The sequence below is a fragment of the Nicotiana tabacum genome, chromosome 22 (assembly GCF_000715075.1).
Source record: "Nicotiana tabacum cultivar K326 chromosome 22, ASM71507v2, whole genome shotgun sequence".
NCBI classification, from domain to species: Eukaryota; Viridiplantae; Streptophyta; class Magnoliopsida; order Solanales; family Solanaceae; genus Nicotiana; species Nicotiana tabacum.
In genome coordinates, this window is record NC_134101.1 from 174,361,173 (window position 1) to 174,367,087 (window position 5,915).

A 5,915-nucleotide genomic window follows, 5' to 3' on the forward strand; every position below is an offset into this window, starting at 1 on the left:
ACCTCAAATTGAGGTCAGATTTCAAAAACAATTACATAACCAGGCTCGGGGTGAGTGAGTAATCGGGTTTTGGTCCGAATTTCGGGTTTTGACTAAGTGAGCTCGGGAGTTGGCTTTTTCAATAATGACCTAAATTGAACCTTTTTCATTCGTGGGTAGTTCCTAAGGCTTAGGTTGATAATTTGCTAGATTTGGTTGGTTCGGAGGCTTGATTGAAGGGCAAAGCCGTGGTTGAGCTTTGAGTTGATCTTTGGAGCAAGGTGAGTGTCGTGGTTAACCTTGACTTGAGGGATTAGGACTTGTTTATCTACTTGCTACTTGTTTAAATGTTGGGTACATCATATATGTGAGGTGACGAGTGTGAGCACCTAATTTTTGCCCTACATGAAAATAACTCCTAAAAATAGACCAAACTAATTTTAATTGATTTTTAGGAGTTTTTCTTTATTTAGTTGCATTTCATGCATGTTTAATATTTTAAAATCATGAGAAAAACCATAAAAATTGTCACATTTAATTTCATGTCATCTTAGGTGTAATTTGCATTTAGGAATCAATTACATTGCTAAATGCATCATTTAAATAACTAAAAATCAAAAAATGCATTCTTAGGTTAGTTAATTAATTAGGCAAAATAGATAAATAATTTGACCATACAAATTATATTAAACTAAATTAGAGTTTAAAATGGCTAACATTGCAAAAATCAAGGAAAAGAACAAACATCCATACTTATAAGCTTAACATTAATGGATTTTGCTCACTTAAACAGACCAAATATGGTATTGGTGGTATTATTCGTAATCACCAAGGCAATTGGATTATAGGATTTGCAGGAACATCAATACATGGGACAAGTATTCAGACAGAACTTCTAGCCTTGCTCATGGGACTTAAAATTGTTGTCCAAAAGCATCTCAAACCACACATCATTGAGACAGATGCACACGCCATGCTCGGTATGTTCAACTCCACTACAATGCAATACACTAATAAAATTAATGATTGCAGGTTATTACTACTACAGCTGGATAGTCCCCCTATCCAAAGCATCTACAGGGAGCAAAATTGTGTTGCAGATACTCTAGCTAACTATGGACAGTGGCGAAGCCACATGGTTGCAAGGGTGGTCAACTGACCATCATTGATAGAAAAATTGCACTGTATATATAGGTAGATTAAAACTAGGACTGTTGTGTGTAATAATAGTATTTAACTAGTATTGTACCTAGTACTCATAATAGTGTTTTAGCTAGTTCTAATTTTGTTCATACTAATGGTTCCTATATGGGGGCTTTAGAGACAAACTCTAGTACTGTAAATCTGATGCCACTAATGTATCTCCTTATTCGCTCTCTTGTAAGAGCTTGATTATATATAATATAATATAACTATCCTTTCAACCAAAAAAAGGAAAAGAAAGAAAGGATTTTGATTTGGTCTTGTTTTAAATTTGGGCTAAAATCATTTCTAATGGCCTAATTCCCTCAAAAAAATGCCCATCCCATCTCTCTAACCTACCCAAACCCCCTACCCTTTAATTAAAACCTAGATATAGAAAAAGAGATCGAAGACCTAAGACAATAGGGGAGGACTTTCCCATTTAGATTAGGAGCGAGCGGCGCATGTCATGACCCCGGTTTGCCCTCCGTGAACCATCGTGACGGCACCAAGTCTCTACGACTAGGTAAGCCTAACAATGCATAAAATAAACAAAATTTGCGAAAGAAATAATAAAAAACCGAAATAGTAAAATAAAACAGAGTTTAAGATGCCGCCCGACATATACAATAACAACTCTCGAAACTAGCTACATTTCCCAAAACCCGGAATCTCCTGATCACAAACCTTTGAATGTCTACAAGTATCTAACTGCAGAATGTCTAACAAAGAAACGAAAGTACAGAAGGGCTAATACAAAAGGGGGAGTAGAAAGGGATTCTTCGGTCTGCGGACGCGGCAGATATACCTCGGAGTCTCTACGAACTCCTCGTCTCAAGCATGATAAGTCTGAGTGGAGGTACCTGGATCTGCACATGAAAAACATGCACAGAAAGGGCATGAGTACACCACAGCGGTAATACGTAAGAGACAAGCCTAACCTCAATCGGGTAGTGACGAGGAAGGTCAGGGCCCTACTGAGATTAAATGAAATATAAGGTGCGACAGTATAAGATAAAGCAGTACAGTTGAAAGATAACAGTAAGAATTAATACAGGATAATAAGGATAACTACAATTAAAACAGAGGCAAAAACAATCACCAGGAATACCACTCTTCACAAAGATAATAACCGGGGATCTCTCAGTATCCCGAGGATCTCTTAGTATCCTAAATTTATGCCAGGGATCTCTTGGTATCTCGAGGATTTCTTGGTATTCTCAATATATGCTAGAGATCTCTTGGTATCCCGAGGATCTCCTGGTATCCTCAATATATATGCTAAGGATCTTTTGGTATCTCAGGGATCTCTTGGTATCCTCAATATACGTGCTGGAAATCTCTCGGTATCCCGCACCTCAACTCAAATCATAAAATACATACATGGGATCTCCCGGGATGTCATCCCATAGTCCCAAAGTAAAACATACAGCAATAACACAAAGAATACTCAATTAAACTCAATTTCATACCAAAGTAAAATAGGTAACTCTAACCTAACATGATTCACATAATACAAATAAGCCAGTTCAAGCAATAAGGCAATTAAGTCAATTAAACATGCTTCTCTAAGCTAACAGCAGGCTTAAATTTCAAGTAGAATAAGCAGGAAAGGAAAACACAATTAAAGCTACTTTAGTGAAAACAGGATTTTCAACAACTAGCACAAGTACGCACTCGTCACCTCACATACAAGGCATTTCAGTTACCACAAATAGCAAATCCTAAGGGGAATGTCCCCCACACAAGGTTAGACAAGCCACTTACCTCGAACCAGCTCAAAATCAACCCGAAATCACGCTTTTGCCACGAGTACTCGACTCCAAATGGCCACAATTTATTCAATTCAATTGCATAATGTAAATAACACTTCAAGTAACTAATTCTACAAATACATTCTAAGCTAATACGCGAAATTAGGTAAAATGACCAAAACGCCCCTAGGGCCCACGTCTTGGAATCGGGTAAAAATTTTATTTTCAGAATCCTCATACTCTCATGAGTTCATGCATACCAAAATTATCCAAATCCAAGGTCAAATTCCCAATCAAAATTCGAATTCTAGGTCTAAGAACTTTCTTCCAACTTTTCCCCAATTTTTCATCTCCAATCCGAAATTAAATGATAAAACTAATAATAGATTAGTGGAATACAACTAGAAAGGGATAAGTAATTGTTTCCCAATGATCTTATCTTCAAAAAAACCCCACAGAATCACCCTACCCCGAGCTCCAATTCAATTTTTCCATGTTTTGAACTAAACCCTCGAAATTTCATATTTCTACCCAGCGATTACCGCATCTGCGGTTCCACACCTGCGAAAGAAGGCATCGCAATTGCGAAAATCCTCACCGCATTTGTGAAAACCCAATCGCGCCTGCGGTCCTGGAGCTTTGGCCCAAACTCGCTTCTGCAGTGCCGCACCTGCAGTCCCACACACGTAGGTGTGGTTATCACTGGTTCAGCAATTCAAATTCTTCCTAAGTCCAATTCAATTTTCGTTAAGTACCCGAAAATCATCCGAGGCCCCCGGGACCTCAACCAAACATGCCAACCAATTCTAAAACATCATTAAAACTTGTTCCAACCTTGGGAACGCTCAAAATAACATCAAAACACCAATTTCGCATCGGATTCAAGCCTAAGAACTTAAAAAACTCTCAAAATATGCTTTTGATCAAAAAGTCTATCAAACCTCGTCCGAATGACCTGAAATTTTTCACACACATCACATTCAACCCTACGGAGCTGCTTCAACTTCTTGAATTCTATTACGACCCTCGGATCAAAATCTCCCTATCGAACCGGAAACTTCAAAAATTTGACTTTCGGCATTTCATGCCTAAATTAGCTACGGAGCGCCAACGCACAATCTGAACACGCTCATAAACCCAAAATCACCCAACAGAGCTAACGGAACCATCGAAATTCCATTCTGAGGCAGTCTTCACACTGTTCTAACTACGATCAAATTTCCAAAACTTAAGCTCTCATTTAGGGACTAAGTATCCCAAAACTCTCCGAAACTCCAAATAATTCCTCCCGACAACTCACAAGAGCAGAAACAAACACGGGGAAAGTAGTTAATAGGGAATCGGGGCATTAATTCTTAAGACGATAGGTCGGGTCGTCACATCCTCCTACACTTAAACATTCGTTCATCCTCGAACGAGAATAGAGACATACCTAAAGTAGTGAAAAGATGAGGGTAATGGTTACGCATATCCTGCTCAGTCTCCCAGGTCGCCTCCTCGACTAGCTAACCCCGCCACTGAACCTTCACTGATGCAATGTTCTTTGACCTCAGCTTTCTAACCTGCATGTCCAATATTGCCACTAACTTCTCAACATTGGATAGATTCTTGTCCAACGCACAGAGCATATCCTCAAAAATCTCAATAGTGTGCTCGGACTGTCCGTTCGTCTGAGGGTGAAATGTTGTACTCAACTCCACACGAGTACCCAACTCATGCTGAATGGCCCTCCAAAATCGTGATGTGAACTGAGTACCTCTATCTGAAATGATGGAAACTGGAATACCATGCAAACGAACAATCTCCCGGATATAAATCTCTGCCAACCGCTCCGAAGAGTAAGTAGTACACACAGGAATGAAGTGTGTGACTTTGTTAGCCGTTCCACAATCACCCAAATAGCATCGAACTTTCTCAAAGTTCGTGGGAGCCCAACAACAAAGTCTATGGTGATCTGCTCCCACTTCCACTCCGGAATCTCTATTTGCTGAAGCAACCCACCCGGTCTCTGGTTCTCAAACTTCACTTGCTGAGAATTGAGGCACCGAGCTACAAATCCAACTATATTTTTATTCAACTGCCTCCACCAATAGTACTGTCTCAAATTTTGATACATCTTCACGATACCTGGGTGAATAGAATACCGCGAAATATGGGCCTCCTCTAGAATCAATTCCCGAAGCCCATCCACATTGGGTACACAAATCCAACCCTGCATCCTCAATACCCTATCATCACCAATAGTCACATTTCTAGCATCATCATGATGAACCTTGTCCTTGAGGACAAGCAAATGAGGGTCATCATACTGACGCACCCTGATACGATCAAATAAGGAAAACCGAGAAACCATGTAAGTTAAAACCTGACTGGGCTCCGAAAGAACCAATCTCACAAACTGGCTGGCTAAGGCCTGAACAACCATCGCCATAGGCCTCTCCGATGATGGTAAATAAGCCAAACTCCCCAAACTCTCTGCCCGACGACTCAAGGCATCGGCCACCACATTGGCCTTGCCTGGATGATACAAAAAAGTGATATCATAGTCCTTCAGCAACTCTAACCATCTCCTTTGGCGCAAATTTAGATCCTTTTGCTTGAACAGGTGCTTCAAGCTCCGATGATCAGTATAAATCTCACAAGGAACCCCGTACAAATAATGACGCCAGATCTTCAGGGCATGAATAATGGCAGCTAACTCAAGGTCGTGGACATGATAATTCTTCTCCTGAACCTTTAACTGTCTGGATGTGTAGGCAATCATCCTACTGTCCTGCATCAAAACCGCTCCAAGGCTAATCCTCGAGGCATCGCAATAGACAGTATAAGACCCCGAACCTGTAGGAAATATCAAAATTGGGGTTGTAGTCAATGCTGTCTTGAGCTTCTGAAATCTTGCCTCACACTCTTTCGTCCACTAGAAAGAGCACCCTTCTGGGTTAGCCTGGTGATAGGGGCTGCAATCGATGAAAACCCCTCCATAAAATGAAGGTAGTAACC